A 22,463-nucleotide genomic window follows, 5' to 3' on the forward strand; every position below is an offset into this window, starting at 1 on the left:
TTCCAATTGCACGCATTTGGCCAATATTTTTCTATCCCCATCGTACTCATGTAACTATCTAATTTTTTTTTAAGATAAAATTTTACCCGCATCCACAACCACCCCTGGAATTTTCTATATGACGTAAAAAAATCCCACCTGGACACTTTTGGATTTCTCCCCTCTCACCTTAAATCTAAGCCCTCTAGCTTTAGACTCCCCTACCTTTGGGAAGGGATGTTGACTATCTACCTTGTCTATGTCCCTCAATGTTTTATAGATCTCTATAAGGTCACTCCTCAGCCTCCTACGCTCCAGAGAAAAAAAAGTCCCTCCTTATAACTCAATCCGTCAAGTACTAATAAATCCTAATAAATACTTTCTGCGCTTTTTCTAGTTTAATAATATCGTTTCCGTAATAGGATAACCAGAATGTGCAGACTGTTTTACGAATGTGCCCTTAAAATGTCTTGTACAACTTCAACAAGACTTCCCAACCTGCTGAGAACTTCTGGAGCAATCTGTTTTTATTGAAAACATGAATTACTGTTTTTCTCATACACAAGAACACAATAAATAGGAGCAGGAATGGATCACTCGGCCTATCGAGCCTGCTCTACTATTCAATGCCATCATATCCGATCTTGGGCTTCAACTCCATTTTCCCACTAGCTCCCTATATCCCTTAATTCCCAGACAGACCGTATTTTTTTGCCCCATCACAGTCTGAAACGTGTTCAATGAAGGAGCAGCGATAACCCTCTTTGGGAGAGAGTTTCAAAGATGCACAGCACTTTGCGTGAAGTAAATTCCTCTGATCTCATAGAACCACTGCCCTGCTGAAAGAGGCCATACGGCCCGTCTGACTCTGCAACGACTATCCGACTGAGACCACATCAAGGTCCCATTCCCGCAGCCCCACACACCCATCCTGCTAATCCCTCTAACCTACACACCTTTGGACACTAAGGGACAATTTGCCAAGTCCAATCGACCTAACCAGCACATCTTTGAGCTGTGGGAGGAAACCGCAGTACCGGGAGGAAACCTATGTATAAACAGGGAGAATGTACAAGCTCCATACTGCCTTAAACGCTCTTTTTGCTGATGCTGTTTTAGATTCCCGCCCAGTGGAAAGAATCTCTCAGCGTCCACCCTCTCGACCCCATTCAGAATGGAGCAGGTTTTTATGAGATCACCTCTCATTCCTCTAAACGCAAGAGAATTTCAGCCCAATTTACACAACCCCTCATCAAAGCATAAAGCTGAGCTCACGGGGCAACCTAGTGACCCTTCACCACACTGTCTGCAATGCAAGAATATCTTTTCTTAAATATGGTGACCAGCATTGCGCAGAATTCTCCACATGCGGTCTCAATAAACTCTATTAACTGCAATAATACCTATTTATTGCTGTACGCCAAACCTTTGACAAGAAAGCTCAAAATGCCATTTCTCTTTCGAACTGATTGTTCGCAAACGAATTCCTGCGTTCCTTGTACAAACAAACACTACCATCAGCTTATCAAACATGCCCCTTTTTGCTACTTTCATGATCAAGGGAATAACTAATCACTTTTCAAAGTAACACTGGAAATCTCGACTCTCATGTGAGCTGCCTTCATCTACTTCGAGCCCCGTCGCACTTGCTCCGCGGCTTTCAAGACGGTGATACATATATTTTTGACGTAAAAAGGGACAAGGGGAACATTGGGGATGTGAAGTGGGGAGGCCAGGGAGAGATCAGCCATGATGCGATTGAATGGCAGAACAGTCTCAAAGGGCTGAAGTTTCGTACTTCTGTTTCTGGTCCCAATGTCTGCATGTTCTCGTACTTTTTTTTGGTATGTTCATCAGTAACCTCTGTCACACTCTTCAATGTTATGATCGATCATTCTAAGTCCCATCTTCGGATGTGACGTATCCAGTCATAACATCAGTATGGATCAGAGCAGCATTTGCAAGTCACCAAGTCCATAGCATCATCCATGCGGCAAAACTCTCTGTGAAATTCAAAAGCTCATCACTGCCACTCCAATCCAGTCCAGGATACTTCCAAACACATTGGAACAGGATATATAGGGCATTGATAATTTATTTGTATGCAATCAAGTTACCAAAGGCATTCTGGATTCAACATACATCTTATCCGTTGCAGTGGGATGCACATTTACCTGGCTTGTTTCCTCCTGGACCAAATCAGGAATATTGGAATCACATCAGGGAATGTTGTTTGTGTCGTCAGGAAAGCCTTGTTTGGAAACACAAAAGGTACATCGTTGCTTTCCTTTTTTTTCCATACAGGAAGCCGCTTGCTGCCATCAGACCCAATACAGGAAGTCACCAGGGCTCCTTTGCACTCATGCAAATAATTTCGGCTCCCTTTTACTAAAAGTTGCACAAATTGGAAAGAGGCCTATCTCATTCCATGAATCTGTTGTGAACGAATAGATTAAGATTGATTGTAAGTAAGAGAGAACAGCTTTACTGTTGTATCATGCAGCTATCAGACGAAATTGACATTTTGGACATCGTGGAGATAAGATTCTCCTTACAGTTGAAACATTGTAACGATGTGTTTGTGAATTAATATTTCCAAATATGTACTTTTGTTGCCTTCATTTTATAACTTCCCATACCCTGGATATTTAGGCATTGTTGGTCAATATCCCTAATGGAAGGTAAAGTAAAAACAGAAATCACTAGATAACCATAAAAGCTCTGGCAGCATGTCCGAATGGAAAAATAAGAAATGTCATGTGAGCTAGAAATGTTCACGCTGTTTCTGTCCTCATAGATGAGGCCGGGCCTGCTGTGCTTATCCAGCATTTTATGTTTTTATCTTCACCTTCCGGAGTACTTCTTTTCTTTTATGGAAGCTGAACTAGTTGCATTTAGTCTTTATCAATTGTTTTGTGTCAAATCCTGTCTTCTATGTTTGTGGGCCCAGGAATCTGGACGGGGAAAAGCGCCTCGTGCGCAGATGCCAGAGTTTGAGGACATGTTTTCGTTAAATTTCAGAAAATGTTCTATCATCTCGGGTTAATTGATACCAAAGCTGGATATTCATATTTCTTTAATCTGGTAAGCCAGTAACAGTTAATAATCGGACTCTGTGTCTCTACGTGAATGTAGAGTAACTATGGGGCTCTCAGGGCTTCCTGGAAAGCGCCTGACGCCAGTTAGTTCAGACAATGGATTGGGGATTAACTGACAACAGTTTAGACAAGTTATACATTATTTATTACATATCGTGCCTTAATATGCCACAGTGGATATGGGAGTGAATGCATGGCCTTCCATAGACAATCAGGGCTAAAGCTTGATATTAATATGCAATTCAGGTGGATTACATTGAATTGATTAATTAAATAATTTGCCAATGAGTATCAGGGGATATTTTACCCCATTCTTTAATTCTTTCCTAAACTGACTCTGAGTCCCTGCATAAATAAAAGGGTTGATGCAGGAACTCAAAAGCTGAAGCATAGTCCCACTTTCATCCAGCATGTATGCTAAGTTGCTGGAATCAGAAACTGAGGAGTATGTAACATTCGCAAGTTGAACATAGAGAATAGTTATAAAAAATAACAAATACAACAGGATGAAACTCCCCGAGATACAGAAGAGTAAAACAATAGACTTCCTCCGTTTCTTCATCTCTGGGTCACTCTGATTCTCTCCATTGCTCTGTGCCCGGAGTCTCCTGCGGGCTCTATTGGCCATTGCAATGTGTCTGACGGTCAGCACATTAAGCAATAAAATCAGAATGAATGGGAGACAAGGTGTTAAAATGATAAGAGTCCAGTCAAATACGATCCATATTAGTGACGTATAAAGTATTGCTATTCCATTACAAAACCAAGGTATGCCGTCGATGATAAATGACGGCTCATATGTAAAGTACCAGGGGGTGTTAACAACACCGCTTAGAACACAAACTGTCCCTGTAACCTTCATCGCCGTTTTCTTGCTGCAATATTTCGTCTTCAGCTTCTGGCAACAAATGGCAACGAATCGATCAAAGGTAAACGCGACTGTTGTCCAGACAGAACAATCTCTGACTCCATAAATTATCACAAAACTGAGACTACAGACCGGAGTGATGGAGAGGAAGCTGAATGGGAAATAAATACGGGCAATCCGGTTTAATATCACAGCTGCAATAATGACCATGAGATCTGTGACTGCCATTGATATCATATAGTAAGTGATACATCCAGAGAGACCGCATCTTCCACGGGCTAGGATCACAATCACTGCCAAATTTGCTGTGTTGTAGACAAAATAATCTCAATGAATATGCAAAATAGAAAAATAGAAGAGAAAATCATTATAGTATTGAAGCATCAGGAAGCAAACATGATGAGAGATCAGAATTGGCAATCCTAGTTGAAGAACCCTCTGATTCACTGATTTAAAAAAAAACTCCTAAAATGAAGCATTTCTTCAATACTGCACTGAACTGTCAGAAAAAAAACATATTGAATGTTAACCTCACTGTTTGATCAGCTACAGGAAATACAATCAGTTTGTGTCTTGTCCCACCAATAGAGAAGAGAGAAGACACGACCAAGTCATTGGCAAATCCGACGGCTATTAATATTAAATATATATTAATATAGCAGAAATGCATCACATAATTTTCATTGTACAAACATGTCAAGTCCCTCAAATGCGAGAAGAAAACTGGAAATGTATTTCATTTAGAACACAAGAACGTGCTTTGAATTGAGAATGGTTTTGGACTCAATTCATTGGACTAATTCATTGAAACCATTGAAAAAATGGTTGAGAGTAGTGAATAAATATCATCTACTTGCAAAGTTAACAACATGATTCAGTCAGTAGAACTGCCAAATTGTAGTGGACTTCAGATCTACTCCAAGAGTTCAGCACACATGGAGTTTTGCATTGGCTATGATTTCATTTCTGGAATAAAAACAATAACCTGAGACACTGTCTAAATAAAACGTTAAAAGAAAATCAACACCAACTTTACAGAGGATTGTCTTTCCCGTTGCAAGCAACAAAACAATAAAAACAACAAAAAACACGCACATCGGGATAAATTTGTGACTATTCATTAACAGCCTCAACAACATAACAGAGCTACATTTAGAGTACGGCAATGTCCCCACAGTCACAGTGACAAATCATACCAGAACTTACTTTACTATGAGGATAGTGTTGTGGTAATGCAGCCACAGTGACAGCATGAACAACCAAATGGTTCACCGACAATATGAGTTGGGAATAGAAAGAAGGCGAACTTGTAAGATTGAAGTGATAACATTACCCTGGTTAAGGTAATATAGTATATTGTTAAAGAGGGTAAGTTATGCAGATAATGTAGAGACATATCGGTAAAAGCGAGAAACAACACATTACAATAAGCTTGCTTCAACTCATACACAATCATGAGACCCAAATCGTTAATTACGTCAGGAAATTTGCTCCTTACGCTTTAAGTAATAGACATTGTTTGTGATGCACGTTGTCATTCACTATATTGATAATGTCTGCTGCCAAACGGCCAGAATAATGGTACCCATAGTGTTTCCATTCGCCTAGCCTTGTATTCTCTGTTCTCTTCATGTTCAATGAGAGCACAACTAATTGTATTTCCAGTCAGGTCGAGTAATTATGCCAGGCAGAGGGAAAAATGTAATGATTAAAATGGAGGATGAAAACTGTCATGGTGCAGAAGGTGAATCTCCAGCAAAATAGGGTAAATCACAGCAGGTAAGAAGAAGATTGTCAACTTAACTGAGAAAAAAATCCCACAATATTGGTACTGTAGAGAAACATTTTGGGAAAAGAAAATAGAATTGCGGGAGGGATAAACAATGATTTTCATAATGAATAATTCATCGTTAGACTTTACCCGGAACGCCAATAGCAGCAATGACGGGATAGTAAATGGCAAACAGAAGACCTTTCGGTGATGAGTGCATTTCGATCAAAGTCCCCAATTGTCTTCTCCACTGTACTCAGAGATTACCACATTTATCGTTGGCGTCAGGCTCCAGGGAGACAATTAAGTGATCTTTTTTTTTTATACATGGATTGTGCTAATCAAAACAAACACATTGGCAAAGTTATTGTGCACCATGTGTTTAAGATTTTTTTTCATAGGTTCTGATGTGTTTCCACTCTCAGAGTGTATAGCATGTTCCCTGTTAAATTATTCCATAAAAATAATGAGAATTAAATCGTGGATTTTTTAAGTAGTGAAATGAGCATTGTACAAAAGACAATAAATGGGTTTAATCAGTTCATGCTGAGTTAAGTAGTCTCTGCATCAAATAATAATGAACAGTTTTGTTCAAGTCAAGAATGAAAACGCTGCCTAATTCTCTCTCCTGGTCGATATCCAGTCTACACGATGAGCAATCATGTTCCTTCTCGTGGAAAATCTCTCGGACTGTGCAGTTTATTACATCTGTCAGTGCATTCATTGTGGAACTATACAGGTTAACACACTTGCATGCGGTGAGCCAGATCCTGCTTATGTGTTTTAATTAAATATTACCTGATCCATTTCAGCATAGTTGCACTCGATGTTCTGATCAGCACCATTAAAGTCAATCGGCAGACAAATAGCCCACTCAATGAGAACTTTGTGAGAAAATTAAACGAAGTTCCCTTCAGCAAACAAATCACCTGCATTTCCACGTTAAAGAAAGGTCTAGCTAAGATTTGAACTCAGATCGCTGGATTCAAAATCCAGAGTACTCACCATTACACCACAGAACCCAACCCACAGCAGCAGGCTGAAAATCGTCGCTCAATACTTGTGCCATGTTGAACATCGTCGAGAAATATCAGTCCCATTGTCCAATCCCGTCTATGGCCAACACCAATTCGTATTTACATTGCCCTTGCTGGTTCCCCCTGTAAAAATGAGTAGGCTACCTTCAACTGCATTACAGTTCACTGTAGCTGACTATATTCAATGAACAATGTTAGCATCGAACTGATAGAGACACTACTACAGTAAATCTACTGAACAGCATCAGCTTATCACAGCTGTGCTTTCACCACGCTGGAAGCCACCGTGAAAATATAAACAATTTCAAACCTCAGCAGACAGGAAGGAGTGTGTGAGTGCCGACAATTGGCGCTGTACACATTCCTGTAATCAGTATCTGGGAGAATCAGGCAGATGGGCCTGATGGCCTTGTGGTTAGGATTCGACACTTTCAGGGTCGCAGGCTATCTTTGATACATTCAGATTTAATGATTTTTTTTATAAACAAACCAGCAATACTTGCTCGTCCAAAGCAGCTCGGCCAGAATCGGTGGAGTGAGATTTGCACTTTTGATTCCGAGTTGGAAATGTCACATGAGCAGCAGGTCAAGAACAAACACAGATAGTGAAAGACAGTGATATGATGCAAAACGCTGCCGACAGAAATGGTGATACAAGGTCAAATCTGGATGGTAACAGGTCAAATTTAACCATTTGTTTTGACAGAATTATCACTCATTTCTGAATAAAATGACAAGAAAACATCTCCATGAATGGAACACTAAACTTTTTGACCTCGACCGATTGCAAGCAGTTTTCATTCAGGAAGCAGTAACTGTGAGTTTAACAAAGCAGAATGGAGAAAGTCTCAGTTTGAGAGGCGGCACTGCCGGGAGAATAGAGAGCTGGAGTTCACCCAGAAAAACAGCAAAGTTTAAAAACAACGGGTTTTGAAAACTTCAGCGGGGATCTCAACCTAAAACAAAACAATTTTCACTTGTCCATGAAGGATTAGCAGGTGACAGGCAGCGCCGTGTATTGCTGTGCACTGAGAGCCACAGAGAATGAGCCTCTCGCCGGGCTCATAGATAATCTGACACATGGTGATAATCAATGATTCAATGTCAGGGCAACACATGGGGTTGAACATCAGAGAAAATTTACTCACAGTGAACGTGACAATACAGTCCAATGCCTCACTGAGGTTAAGGATTGTCACTGTTGGGGAATTTGACATGTACTCATAATTTACTCATATTAATATCGGATGAAGTCCAATCCTTCCCCATTCACACAAACCCGCAGATCTCCCAGGTGAACAACGTCATCAATCTGTACTTATAATGTTCCAGATCTTTTAACTGTCTGACAGACCACACCTTTCAACAGTGATCAAATATCAAAGGCAGAATCAGAGTTGCTAAATATTGAAGTCGCTGAGTTAAAATTATTGACTGTAACATGTGTACTTTATAAACAAAAGCCCCCAGTTGCAAACAGTCGAGATAAAAATATTGGACGGATATTTTGCTGGAGATTAAAGTCCACAAATGCTGATGCGGTGACTTTGGTTTCACCAGCTTCGACTTTCACTCGAGGTGTCAGAACTACTTTGTAGAAAGTTAAATAATTGTATTTTGCTCTTGATTGACGTGTGGGCTTGTTGGTCTAGGGGTATGATTCTCGCTTAGGGTATCTTAAACCGTTAGCATGCGAGAGGTCCCGGGTTCAAATCCCAGACGAGCCCTTTGTTCGCTTCTTTTTGACCAAGTCAAATATCCTGATCTGTTGAAGGTACAAACGGCGGGATGGCTTTCTGCTGACTGGCTCCGAAAAAAAGGCACAGAGTTATCGAGCACGGAAAGAGCCCACTCAGACACCCACATGGCAGGAGCCCACACTCATCATGTCCGCGTCTGCCATGTGACATCTGGACGGGAAACATTCGTTCTGATTCTCGCTCTGCAGATAGTGCCAGAAATACCGACAGCACCCAGTATTTTCTGATTTTATTTCAGATTTCGAAAGTCCGCAGTATGTTACGTTCTATTAGGCTATATGTTTTGGGCTAGCAAGTGCTGACAAGTGGCAAGTAACATTCGCGCCACACAAATGCCAGACAATGTCCATCACCAATAAGAGAAAATCTGACCTCCGCCCCTTGACATTCAATAGTTTTTCCATCACTGAATCGCCCACTGTTAGCAGGTGAGAATGATCTCTCCCCACTGTGACTGCGCTGACGAATCTACAGCTGGGGTGGGTAATCGAATGCCTTCCCACAGTCTCCACATTTCCATGGCTAATTTAACCTTGGAGCTGGACAACCAGAGGGAGCTGCATGAGAGGCAGCGACAGAAACGGGAAGAGAAGCGACATGATAGCGTTTGGTAAATGACTTGTACCCGTTACCCTCCGTGATGAATTCCTGCCGTGTGTTACCTTCCAAGTTTCACAGGAGCCACAGTGATGGGGTTGGTGGGTTTTGGAAATTGAAAGTGTCACATCAGCAGTTTGCGGGACTATTTCACCTCACTGTCCATTTCCTGTTCCAGCTAACAGGAATCACTGCTTTCATTGACTGAAACAGTCACTTGTGTGAGATATAAACATGGCAATGTGAAGGATAAAGTTGCATTTGGTGAAAAAAAAACAGAAATAAAACAAAAGGCAGGTGGCTCATGGATCAATTATCATTTTATAAATTTTGCCCAAACTTCCCTGGTGGTCCAGTGGTTAGGATTCGGTGCTTTCATCGCCGTGACCCCGGTTCGATTCGCGCTCAGGGAATGTAGATTTATTACTGTACAACAATCCTGTGTTACTTCCCGGTCTGCACCAGTTCTGTCGGAATCAGCATCAGGAAGATTTCCTCTTTAGGATCTGAATTGGAAATGTCACATTTAAAGAGCAAAGAAAAAAGAGTGCGACAGGCTCCAAAGCGCTGATGTTACAAAATGCGGATGATTATTGGAAGAAAGATGAAAATGATGCATTAATGAACGGGTAGAAATCATTGCTCCCTTAGATATTTGCGAGACTAACGCTTTTAAATGTTGACACAGCCTAGCTGAACATTGCAGACAGGCAGTTTTCCTCTGTTATGCCTCCAGCTGTTTCTGTAGTGTAGTGGTCATCACATTCACCTCACACGCGAAAGGTCCCCGGTCCGTAAACCGGGCAGGAATGTTCATTAAGCTTTCTCATGTTGGATAAGGGAAAACTGTTAAATTTAAGTTTACTGCTCAACATTATCCGAACCTCGATGTTAAAGACATGTTATCATTGCTCTGATTTCACCCTCAAATACCTTCTGTGAAATAAGGTGCGCTGACGGGAATGTTCGATGTTGATACCGAGCATTTATTCCCATCCCGTTCATTCTCCAACAGAATTTAATGGGTTTATAGGAGCAGACTAATATGGTTAATCACCATCTGAAATATCTGATAGTAGTGTGAGCTCAAAAAGACAAATAGAAGTGATACTGTAAGTGAACTAGAGGAAATGGCGAACATTTCACAGAAGAATCTTTTTAAAATCGTTTTTCATCTCTAAGAAACAGGAAAAGCCACTCAGACAGATGAGGGAATCGAGACTCAGTGCGGATCTACTGGATATTCCTGTAACGGGCCGGAATTTATGCGCCTGAATGTTTCACGTCCATAATAAAAAACGCTCAAGGGTCACTAACAGATAATTCTTGATTCTCCTCCATTTAAATGAAGGTGACTTTGTTTAAAAGCTGACGATAGTAAATCTGAAAATTGTGATCTATATTACCCGGTGATTCGATTGGTTCTCTTGGTCAGTTATGGTTGCAATTCAGCGATGTTCAATTTCAGAAATATTCAATTCATAATGAAGACATATGTGTTAAATAATGCATTGATACAAAATATTGTATGATTTGTATGAAGTCAGAAATGCTGAATTTTATGAAAAATTTGACAAAATAGTGTGCATTCTCTAAGACATGCTGAATTTTGTCTAAAATGTATTTGAGGTTAGCATTTATTTAATATCCTAATCTTATTAAATGATTTGTTTCCCGAAAAAATACTTAAAATAGTCGGTTGCTGTTCATTAGCAATTTCCTAACATTACTTTCTCCAGAGAAGTTGAAAATATGCTTGCCGGCATTTGTCTGAATAAGTATGAAGGTATTAAATACCTTTTCCATCGGAAGTAACAAGGAACTTGTGAACACCTTTTAAGGGTCCGTACTGAGCCAAGCAGGAGTACGAACCTAGAATCGCCTAGCTCTGTAGTCAGTTGCAGTTATCCATTGCGCCACTGGCCCGCAAGTAAAAATGCGTTAGTTGTTACATATTAACTCGACGTTTCGAAAGTTTCAGGCACAAGAATTGTCAGAAAGTTTGCTTTTACTTGTGAGGAAAAGGTCCATTATTGAGATTGTCTTTATTCATTTACTATCAATCCTAATTGCCCTTGAGTTGAGTAACAGCACTTGAACGGGCTGTCAAATTTTTCTTTCGATGAGGACTTGGTGATAAATTTAAACGAAACGCCTTTCAGCCAATCCATCATCTGTATTTGCAAATTAAAACAAGGGCCCGCCGAGATTTGAACTCGGATCGCTGGATTCAGAGTGCTCACCATTACACCACAGAACACAGCACGAGGGTAGACCCTGAAAATCGTGGATCAATACTTGTGCCAATTTGAACAGCAGGGAGAAATATCAGTCCTGTTGCACAATTATTCATATTTATATTTCCCTTGCTGGTTCCTCCTGTAAAAATGAGTAGGCTCCCTTCCACTGCATTAAATTTCACTGTAACTGACCACATTCAAACACCAATGTTTGCATCGAACTGACATAAACCTTACTGCAGTAAATCCACTGAACAACATCAGCTTATCACAGCTCTGCTTTCATCACACTGGAAGCCAATGTGAAAAATATAAACAATTTCAAATCTTCGCAGACAGGAAGGAGTGTGTGAGTGCGGACAATTGGCGCTGTGCACATTCCTGTAATCAGTATCTGGGAGAATCAGGTAGATGGGATCCTGGGGGTGTCATGGTTAGGATTTGGTTCTTTCAGATGTCGCAGACTGGCCTCGATTTCTGAAGATTTAATGCATTTTTTAACGTAAGAATAAAAAGCTTTAGGGTTTTCCTTTATCTGACTTGCCAAGGACTTGTCATGCCTCCTCCTAGTTCTCCTAAGCCATATTTTTTAACTCATTCCGAGCTAACTTGCAACCCTATATAGGTGTTATCAAGTGTTGACAGTGGAAGTTTGGCCTGGTGTCGCACTGGGTACCAGCTTTGAAGAAATGTTGCAACTTAAAGCTTTTGCAGAATGGCATGATGCGTATTGTAGTGATATGAGTTGTGTATAAGAGACAGTGTGCAAATGATTTGAATACGTTTTAAGCGTGTTTAGACTGATGTGGTGAAAGCAGAGGCATATTTGGGAGAATGAGGCTGTGTGAGAGGGGGATTGTTGCCGAGTGCTTGTGTTTTGGAGGAAGGGTGAAAGTTTGAGATGCGGTTGTGAATGAAAGGAAGGTGTTGAACAGCATGAGAGGCTTGTGCGATGTTGCGTGTGAGATTTGAGAGACAGCATTTGTGGGCATTTGGGGAATGAGAGGACAAAGTAAGAAAACTATAATGCTGCTGAGTGTGAAGGAAGAGAGAGCATGTGGGGGTAATCTCAGCAAGCGCAGCATTGGTGGCTCAGTGGTAGAATTCTCGCCTGCCACGCGGGAGGCCCGGGTTCGATTCCCAGCCAAGGCAAAGCTTTTTCTTCCTCCGTTCACTTTGTATATTGAAGCGAAGCTCCTGTCAAAATTGGGGGAAAACAAGGGAAATATTAAGTCCTGGAAGTAAATCCTGAGGGAAATGGATCACAATATTCGGAAGGAGGTGCAGTTGTGAATGGTGTTAAAGATGATTGAGTGGAAAGTATTGGAACTTTGGGCTACTGGTGGTTAGTTCCCTTCCCTCCCGTTGAAATTCCTACCTGTGAGAAGAGACATGGATTCATTTTACCTGCCCGTTCACAGGAGAAACACTCGACAGCAGTGCTGCAGGATCAAGGAAACTAAAGAGACTTGTATAGAATTGTAAACAGTGCCGTCATGCTGCAGTTCTGGAACAGGTTTTCAGAAATAGAATTGTGGTCATTGACAAACTAGTTTAGAATATATTTAACCGCTGTTGTCTCAGTCGCTGTGGCGCAATTGGTCCGCGCGTTCGGCTGTTAACCGAAAGGTTGGTGGTTCGAGACCACCCAGAGACGGATTTTTGCTATTTTTCTCATTATCAGCATTCACGGGTTGCCTGCTTCAACTCATTGAAAAGTTTGGAACTACAGAGAAAATTTGGTAGTGTACAAGCTGAGACATTGTATATACCTCTGATTCTGTGTGTGCCCTTGCATCTTTCGAGTTACGAGGATCTCTATATGTCTGCGTCTGAATCTAGTGTGCCCCTGCATCTATATGTGTCCCTGAATCTGTGTATGCCCCCCTGTTTCTCTGTAGGCTCCAATACGTACGTGTGTGTGTGTGTGTGTGTGTGTCCCTGTAAATGTCTGATTCTTTGTGCCTTTTTTAAGACTAAACGGTGAAAATGTCTGACAAACGAATTGCAGAGGGCAGCAATGTTTACCCAGTAAGATTCTGAATTTGATTAACGTCTGATAACTGCATCGAATGTACAATTTGAAGTTTCAAATAATCCCAACTTCAATCTCCAGACATTATCTCCCAATGGAAAATGAAGAACGCGATTTATCTGCGGTGCCTGATTATAAAAAGGGCGAATACGCCAGCCGAGATCCTTCTACAAACTCCAATCTCGGACAATATCTTTCAATATTCATATTTCAGTAACCGGTTCGCAGACTCACAAGCACCAGCGCCTGCAGTTTCTGTGGGCCGCCAGCAGATGGTGGTGTTGTATCAATTTAATCTCAAGGTTAGTGCAGCAGGTTTGAGGAGATATTTGAGGAAAATTTATTTCCCTGTTTCCATGGAAAGAGAACAATCAGTAAAGCAATGGCATTAATATCTCTGTCAGTAACATTCACAGGAAAATCTGGCCGAAGGATAGTGAATTTAATACTTGCGTTCATATTTACCTTCCGGCTCGTGAACATGTCGATTACCAGCTAATTATCGTATAACCTTAACTTTTTAGTGATTTAAAGATTTGTCTAGTCTCTCATCCAGATATTATCAAATAATATTTCATTATAATTGGACACGTATCTCTTTTTCGCTGGATTTTCCATTCCTCGGCGCTCATTTTTTTCCTTAGTCCATTTAGACATCCAGCTGAACCCTGCCTCTATGTTATGTCCTGTGTATATTTAAATATAGTAACTTGTTATAACTTTTGACTTCAGCACAATTCGAGCCCTAACTCACTCTGATCTATAACAAACACTGCAAATTGCATGAGCGCCTCAAAATGTCTAACTGTGCACTGATTTGAGTTATTAGCTCATTATACCAATCTCACTGTCGAATGCTGACACGGGATTTTATTATGTGTAATCGCAGACAATCCAATTTTCTGTTCCGACCTGCAATCTGACTCTGAATGTAACTCAATGGGAGTTTGGGGCCAATATTTCACGGACATTATCATCTCAGCACCCATCACAATTTCCCATGCCCTCCGCACACCCCTCCCTCCACACCCCCAGCCCCTCCCTCCCCCCACCTCCATCCCCTCCCCCACAAACCTCCCCCCCCCCCCAACCCCCCCGCGCCCCGGCCGCAAACCAACACAATTTATTAATCTCGATTCCACGTCTTCAATTCGCCATCATTAGTTTTAATATTTATCAATGAGTTGGAGCGATGGAGGGTGAGAGGGCGGGGCTAAATACGCGGGGGTTCAGTGAGGTTTCAGAACTGGTGGAGTCGCCAACTCCCACCCACTTTGACACGGTGCTACTCCATTCTGGAACGGGATTGATGATAAACTGTCAGCTAAACAGAATATTATACTCACCATGTAATCAGTTTCTGGAGGGGAATGTATTTGAAAGCAAAGGAAGGGAATATCATTTACTGCAGATGATAGAATGACTGTGTGACTATATCTGTAGTGACAGTGACCTGGGATGAAGCAATGGAGACAGTAATGATGATCAATGAGATACAAATCTCAGATATCACAGCAGAACTGTGAAAAGCTCATGTTGTTCAGCAGATTTCCCACAAGAAGCTATAGAAGAGGCAGAGGCTACGAATGACCTTTGAATGTGGTGAGCTACAGTGAAATGTAATGTAGTAGAATGTATTATTATTCATTTTGACAGGAGGAAGCAGCAAGGGATTGCTGGGACTGGGCCAATGGGTTTATTTTGTTTCTCCAGGCAGTTCAAACTGACTCAATGATCGCTCCTGTTTTCCATGAGGAAGGAATTTCATCCCCTCCTAAATCTTGTGCTGATCGGCAACAATAAAATCTATATTCCCTGGCCGGGAATCGAACCCGGGCCGCGGCAGTGAGAGCGCCGAATCCTAACCACTAGACCACAAGGGAAGGTGTGGGCACCTGCATTAATCTGACCGATACATTGCAGCGTTTTTCAAATTCTCCAGAAAGGTTTGTCGAGGAAAAAGAAACTCATGTTTTGATAGAACAGGAATGACTCCTTCAGCCCACAGCAAATTACAACAGATGCTGAAACTTAAAAGAACAACTTAAAATGCTGGAAAATCTCACCAGGCATGACGGTACTTCTGGAGAGAGAATGTAAGACAATGTAATTGAGTCTAAACTGCCCTCTGAAATGGCCCAACAACATAGTTAGTTCAGCGGGAAATGGGGATGGACAACAAATGCTGACAATGAAATCTATATTGTGTTAGCAGCATTTATGAAATAATTAATCATTTTCATTTTGTTTCATTTCATGTCAGACAGGGTGACATATTCGGGGCTCTTATTATTTAAAACCTCAGCCCTTTAACTATTGAGACAGTTATGGTTCAGTCAGAGAAAAGTGATCCACTGTGATCCAAAAGAAGGAATTTTAGTTGCTGCAAATCCCACCTCAAAACGGAAAATGTTGGAAGATTCATCAGTTTCAACAGCTTCTGTGGAGGGAAAGAGAGTGAATGAGACAGGTTGCTGACCTTTGACCCTAACTGGAAGAAATTGATGATTTCGCGGTTTTCAAACAAGTACAGCGTCAAGCAAAATAGAGAGAGAGAGAGGAGGGAAGAACAAATAGTCTTTTGATAGGATGGAAGGCTGCAGTGATTGAATGACAATGGAGATGATTGTTGTTTGCTCTGACACAATCTCGCAGATCTGGGTTTAAATCTCATAATAAATGAGAACAAAATCTCTCGCTGAGTTCAGCGCTAAAGTCACCGCCTTCCAGTGATCTGCAGGCAGTTTTCATTCACAACTGTGAGATGAACAACGTAGAAGCGAGAGAGACACAGTTTTAGCCGTGACACTTCTGGAGGAACGAAGGTCTGGAATTCACCCAGGAATAAGTCAAAGTTTAAAAATATTGACGCCCAACGTGGGGCTCGAACCCACGACCCTGAGATTAAGAGTCTCATGCTCTACCGACTGAGCTAGTCGGGCACATCCACTACGGCGCTAACCACTGTGCTACTACCACGCTGCCCTTTCTACTGCATTCAATGCTACTGCAGTTCACTCCATTGACAGGAATAGTATCAACCAGTGATAAACCATCGTGTGGTGATTCTGCTGAATAACATTAAATTATCACCGTTAATGGACCATCCAACGTTGGGCGCCATTGATTTGAAACTTTGCTGCTTTTCTGGGTGAACTCCAGCTCTCCATTCCTCCCGCAATGTCACCGCTCAAACTGAGTCTTTCTCCTTCCCACATTGTTAAACTCACAGTTACTGGTTTCTGAGTGAAAACTGCCTCCACTTCACTAGGGGTGGGAGAGTTTACTATTTCATTCAATTAAAAGTTTTCTTGTCATTGAATCAGAGATTTGGACCCAGATTTGCGAGATATTGGTGTCAGTAGAAACAATAAACTTTCCCCCACTAACAGCCAGATTTTAACCCGTATCAGCATTTTGTACCAACAGCACTTTCCAGCCTATCGCTCTCTTATTTTCTTTTTTTGTTCTTCACATGTGACTTTTCCAATTCAGACACAAACAAGGAAATCTCCCTAATATTGATTCTGACAGTTGCAGACCTGGAAGTAACGCAGGATTGTTGTACATCAATAAATCTACATTCCCTGACCGGGAATCGAACCCGGGCCGCGGCAGCGAGAGCGCCAAATCCTAACCACTACACCACCAGCGAAGCTGATGCAAGCTCTTTTAAAATGTTCATTTATTCATGAATCACCTGCTTTTTATTGTATTTGGGATTTTTTATTCACCAAATGCAAGTTTATCCTTCACATTGTATCCTTCACAAAGTCCTTGTCTTTGTCAAAACTGAGTATGTCATGTCTCTATTTAGATGAGAAAACACCACGCTGGTTAGTAATATACTGTATACACTCTCTCAGTAATGACTGAACTGGACCCAGTCTGCATTCATATTAGTACAGGTGCTGTATCGATATCTGGTGCATTCGGCTCTGTCTCTGTATTACTCCACAAAACCCGTCCCTCATTTATATTACAACAGATCATATTAGTTGGATTGGCCATGCAAAATTGCCCGTTATTTTCCTTTTGAGTATGTGGATTAGCCATGGAAAATGTGTGGGGCTAACGGGGATAGGGCAGAGGGGAGGACCTGGGTGGGATGCAGACTCGGTGGGCCAAGATAACCTTTCTTCTGAGCTGTAGAAATTCTATGGCTCTATGTCTAAGAAATATCATAGACGTTTGCGTGTTTATTTATTTTAAATATTCTATTTTCTAATAACCCCCTTTGGAGAAATGAAATCTTTTAGCAATTCCCCTCAGTTTTCCCAGTGATAACCTTCAGCCCATCCCTTCCACGAATGCATGGAAACACCAAACAGTTCATGTGTTTCAACTGAAGAACGTTTAATATGTAAGTATTTATTGACAACCATTCTGTTTTATGTTCTTGCATACAAAATGATTTCAGCCTCACTATTTTGTTCCCGGTGTTGACTTATCTGTCTTTAGAGATCTGTTGGAAAACGGATAGGCTGACAATGTGTGACAGCAATATTCACAACGGTTTCAACTCTCTTCAGTTCAGCAACACATTGTTAATCAATGTTCCTTTTTTTTGCCAAAGTGCATGAACCAAAATGTTTGCCTTCATTCGGATTTTTTAGCATGCATAAAAAGGACAATAACCATGTAATTTACAAGAAAAGATGAAGTCATCTTGTTTGTTTAGAGACTGGGATTCATGTCCCTCAGCTCACGGTTTAATTGTTTCAATGGGGACATTGGAGGATTTATAAATAGGAATTTTCACAGTGTGCGCAATATTGTTTAACTGGGAGTGGTCTCTAGTACAGCCAGCGATCATTGAACTTCAGAGCCATGTTCTGGACTATACCACTTGAGCTTCGTATCATTTGGGTATTTTATGATATCCAAAAGGTTTACTACCCGGTACTTGCCGTAGTTGGTGTCACTGGTAAGTCATATATCTCTGTGTTCATTGTCCTTGTCTATGTTATCCAGTTATTGATATCATTCTGTGTAACCTTCATGGTTTGTAGCTGTGAATGCACTGGAAACATTTCTCGTTGCCACACAGATATTCTCCCACTACCTGACATTCACTTCCAATCTTTCCACTTTGCGGTTGTCGTTATGTAACATGATTTCCAGTGTTATGATTCACAGCCAATTCCAAATCAGCTGATTCAACATCTTCAACTGCACAGTCTTCAGCACAATCAAAGCTGAGTCATCCAGACCAGAAATATTTGCTCCAAACCTGCTGGCACCATTGTGACCCCCATATACAAATCTGAAGAAGGCAGCAAATTGGAGACTTTATTAACTGGTGAATTTGGTTTCTTGCTACATCATTGCAGGGCTTTTCTGCTGTGAACTTGGTCTCGAGCAGAATAAGTGAACTCATTCTATTCTGGGGTGGATTTAATAAAAATGTTTCAGCTGTTACCAAGGATTCTGAGAGATTGTTTCTCTTGTGCTCAGTCTAAAATACGAGTAAATTGTGTTGTTCTTCCCTACAGTGAATGCAATGACGATTCTTATCCTGTCACGAGGGAAGTGTGGTCTTTCCAAAAGTGTGATACGTTACCTCATTTCCATGTCAGCAGCGGATCTACTGGTCGTTATCATCGATCTCATATTGAGGCAAATTCCCATTAAGTTTGATTTTGTAATCATTTACCACATTAAAATATGTAATATCCATGCTGTGCTGCTTTATGCAGTCACTGATTGCTCTGTCTGGTTCACTGTCTCTTTCACCTTTGATCGATTTGTGGCTATTACTTGTCAGAAGCTGAAAATAAAATACTGCACTGAGAAAACTGCAACAGTGGTTCTCGGAACTGTGAGTGTGCTATTCAGTGTAAAGAATATTTTCTGGTATTTCATGTATGGTGATAGATATGAGTTTCAGAATAATCCTCATTTTTGTGATGTTGGCGTTGATGCCCTCTATTCTGCAGCATGGGGAGCAGTTGAAAATCTGCATTATATTTTAACACCGTTCATTCCGTTTTTGTTGATTCTGTTGCTGAATGTCTCCACCATTACACACATTCTAGGGTCGACCAAATTCCGCAGGAGACTTTGGAGCCACAAGCGTATGGATAGTTCAAAGGACCCAGAGACAGTGAAGAGAAGAAAATCCATTATCTTACTGTTTGCTCTATCAGGAAATTTTATCCTACTGTGGTCAGTTTTACTTTTCTACTCCTTTTGTGATCGATTATATAATTTAAACTTAATTCATTTTTATATTCCTGCATTTGTGCGGGAATTAGGATTTATGCTCCAACTTCTGAGTTGCTGCACCAATACATACATTTACGCAGTGACCCAGACACAATTCAGAGAGGATCTAAAGAATGTGATCAGATCTCCGTTTACTGCAATTGTAAAATTACTTACAGAATAAACAGATGTTTTGTTAGAACAGTGTGTTTACCTCGTGTTCTGCACAAAACAATATCTCAGTGAATCATACACAGTGTAGACATATTTTGTGCCACCAATTCTGATTAAAAAGTGTATTGAAATTGTAAAAACAAATAAGAAAATGAATTGAGTCCAGAAAAAATCCAGATTCAAATCAGCTAATACTAATGAACCAGCCTGGACATCATGTTGACCTCCAGTTTTGTACCATTCTGTTAACTTGCGCGGATGTTTGCATTTCACTTCAGCTGCAACACAACTCCCTCAGTGAAATGAATCTCAAAACTCAAATCCCGTGAACTCTCTTCACAATTCCACCCCAGCTCACCACACCCCCACCCTCCCATTCAGCTCGACCCTCAGCCCAAACAGTCCCACCCACTTCGCATAGTATTCATTACTGGATTTAGCAATGGTGAATTTAACAGATTGGAGTAGAGATTCATGGATGAATGGATTATTTGGCAAAGGTGGTTGCAAATCTTCCCCAGTAGGTGTAGACAAAGGTCATGGGTAGAGGAAGGCACTCATAATGTTGAAATGCGGCGTGGGTTCATTGGGCCGAAGGGCCTGTTTCTCGTGTTGTGTTGTTCTTTGTTCTTTGTTCAAATATTAGCACTAAACTTCCATGGATTTACGGCCGGTGCGAGACGGCAGCTTGAGACAGAATGTTGGAGTGGCAGTGATTGCATTTAGTAAAACTCAGTGGCAGTATTTGACAATGCACTTGGTACAATTCTATTTCTCTTTCCCGTGGGAGATAGTGACTAGAGATTGGAGATGTATATTTAACACGTATATTTGTACATTCGGTGGCGTTATGAAACGCAAATCCAATTTTGAGTGGGAGTGGCTGAAATTTCCTGAACTCTGCCATTCACCTGTCACAAATTATCACTTTTAATCTCACATAATGGACCTAACTCAACGTTGTTTATATTTCCATGAGAATTATTTCAAAGGATGCGCTGGCCCTCGTAACTAGGTGATCTCCTTCAAACCGAGAACCTTCTGGTGGCCCATAGAAGTTGGGGCGTTAAGAGACATCCAAGCCCTCTCTTCCGTTTGTCCTCCTCTCGCTTTTTCTAACGGTGAACTTTCTTAAAAGCTGGAGTATTACTGCTTCATTTCAGTTATGATACAAGTCCACTGCTTTTTCCTACAGTTTATGTTAGCTAAACTTTGCGTGGAAGCTCCAGCAAGAATTGAACTCGCAACCCCTGGTTTATAAGACCAGTGCTCTAACCACTGAGCCCTGGAGCCAAATGCTACCAGCTGACTGCGGTACTAGTAACATTATCAATGGGTTGAGGAGCAGGATGGGGTTTGAGGTGGGAGATTTTTGATGAATGGGGAAATGTCTGAGGTGGAGAACAGGAAGTTAAAAGACGCAACTTGAAACTGACGTGATGTGACATGTGTGCTGTGTGTGTATCTGACATGTATGTTGTGTATCTGACATGTATGTTCTTCACAGGTTATCGTTAGTGTTACATCTCTGACTTCTCCAGCTCCGATGCCAGTTCATCCAGCCGGAAGATTTAGATGTTGTTCCCTTCACAGACGCTGTGGGGCGATTGATTTCTGTGTTTCTCCTGAGAGGAGAGATTCAGTGGGATGAGTCTGATCGCTCTGGAGTTTAGAATAATCAGAGATGATCTTATTGAAAAATTTGAAATAGGGGAACAGTGTGACATGAAAATCTTGAGAGGGTTTCCCCCCGGCCCCTCCCCTGGCTAAATTATTAAGGACAAAGGAAAAATACGGTGAATGATGTAAGAGGATTTTGGAATGTTTGGGAGAGGTGAAGCTCAGAATTGAAAGATGTGAATGATGTAATTGATGACTGAGAGGGATGGATAGAAACTTTGGGGATTCAATGTAAACGTTGAAATCTGAACAAACTGAGACACCAAATAGAAAAGCCATAGTCTCTCCATGCATTTTAGGTTACGGAAAGCCCCATAATCCATGTGCTCGGCTAGCTCAGTCGGTAGAGCATGAGACTGTTAATCTCCGGGTCGTGGGTTCGAGCCCCACGTTGGGCGTCAATGTTTTTAAAACTTTGACTCATTCCTGGGTGAATTCCAGATCACCGTTCCTCCAGGAGTGCCACGGCTCAAACTAAGTCTCTCTCTCTTTTCTCCGTTGTTCATCTCACAGTTGTGAATGAAAACTGCCTCCAGATCACTGGAAGGCGGTGAGCTAAGCGCTGAACTCAGCGAGAGGTTTTGTTCCCATTTATTATGAGATTTAAACCCAGATCTGCGAGATTGTGTCAGTGGAAACAACAATCATCTCCATTGTAATTCAATCACGCCAGCCTTCCATCCTATCAAAAGACTATTTGTTCTTTCCTCCTCTCCCTCTCTATTTTCCTTGACTCTGTACTTACTTGAAAACCATTAAATCATCAATTTCTTCCAGTTAGGGTCAAAGGTCAGCAAGCTGTATCATTCACTCTCTTTCCCTCTCCACAGAAGCTGTTGAAACTGATGAATCTTCCAACATTTTCCGTTTTGAGGTGGGATTTGCAGCAACTAAAATTCCTTCTTTTGGATCACAGTGGATCACTTTTCTCTGACTGAACCATAACTGTCTCAATAGTTAAAGGGCTGAGGTTTTAAATAAGAAGAGCCCCGAATATGTCACCCTGTCTGACATGAA

The 22,463-nt window shown here is 41.2% G+C and overlaps 6 non-coding genes across 6 annotated transcripts; 3 read left to right on the forward strand and 3 right to left on the reverse strand.

Moving 5' to 3' along the window:
* The first annotated feature begins 12,431 nt into the window (after positions 1-12,431).
* trnag-gcc (transfer RNA glycine (anticodon GCC)) lies at positions 12,432-12,502 on the forward strand. Its single transcript has one exon. It is a non-coding gene; the product is annotated as a tRNA-Gly (tRNA).
* Positions 12,503-12,933: 431 nt separating this feature from the next.
* Positions 12,934-13,007, forward strand: trnan-guu (transfer RNA asparagine (anticodon GUU)). Its single transcript has one exon. It is a non-coding gene; the product is annotated as a tRNA-Asn (tRNA).
* A 2,189-nt stretch (positions 13,008-15,196) lies between these two features.
* On the reverse strand, positions 15,197-15,268 carry trnae-cuc (transfer RNA glutamic acid (anticodon CUC)). Its single transcript has one exon. It is a non-coding gene; the product is annotated as a tRNA-Glu (tRNA).
* A 986-nt stretch (positions 15,269-16,254) lies between these two features.
* trnak-cuu (transfer RNA lysine (anticodon CUU)) lies at positions 16,255-16,327 on the reverse strand. Its single transcript has one exon. It is a non-coding gene; the product is annotated as a tRNA-Lys (tRNA).
* A 4,659-nt stretch (positions 16,328-20,986) lies between these two features.
* Positions 20,987-21,059, reverse strand: trnai-uau (transfer RNA isoleucine (anticodon UAU)). The gene has a single exon. It is a non-coding gene; the product is annotated as a tRNA-Ile (tRNA).
* A 712-nt stretch (positions 21,060-21,771) lies between these two features.
* On the forward strand, positions 21,772-21,844 carry trnan-guu (transfer RNA asparagine (anticodon GUU)). Its single transcript has one exon. It is a non-coding gene; the product is annotated as a tRNA-Asn (tRNA).
* Positions 21,845-22,463: the final 619 nt, after the last annotated feature.

This window comes from Carcharhinus amblyrhynchos, unplaced genomic scaffold, assembly GCF_965287045.1.
Source record: "Carcharhinus amblyrhynchos unplaced genomic scaffold, sCarAmb.v2.hapA scaffold_38, whole genome shotgun sequence".
NCBI lineage: Eukaryota > Metazoa > Chordata > Chondrichthyes > Carcharhiniformes > Carcharhinidae > Carcharhinus > Carcharhinus amblyrhynchos.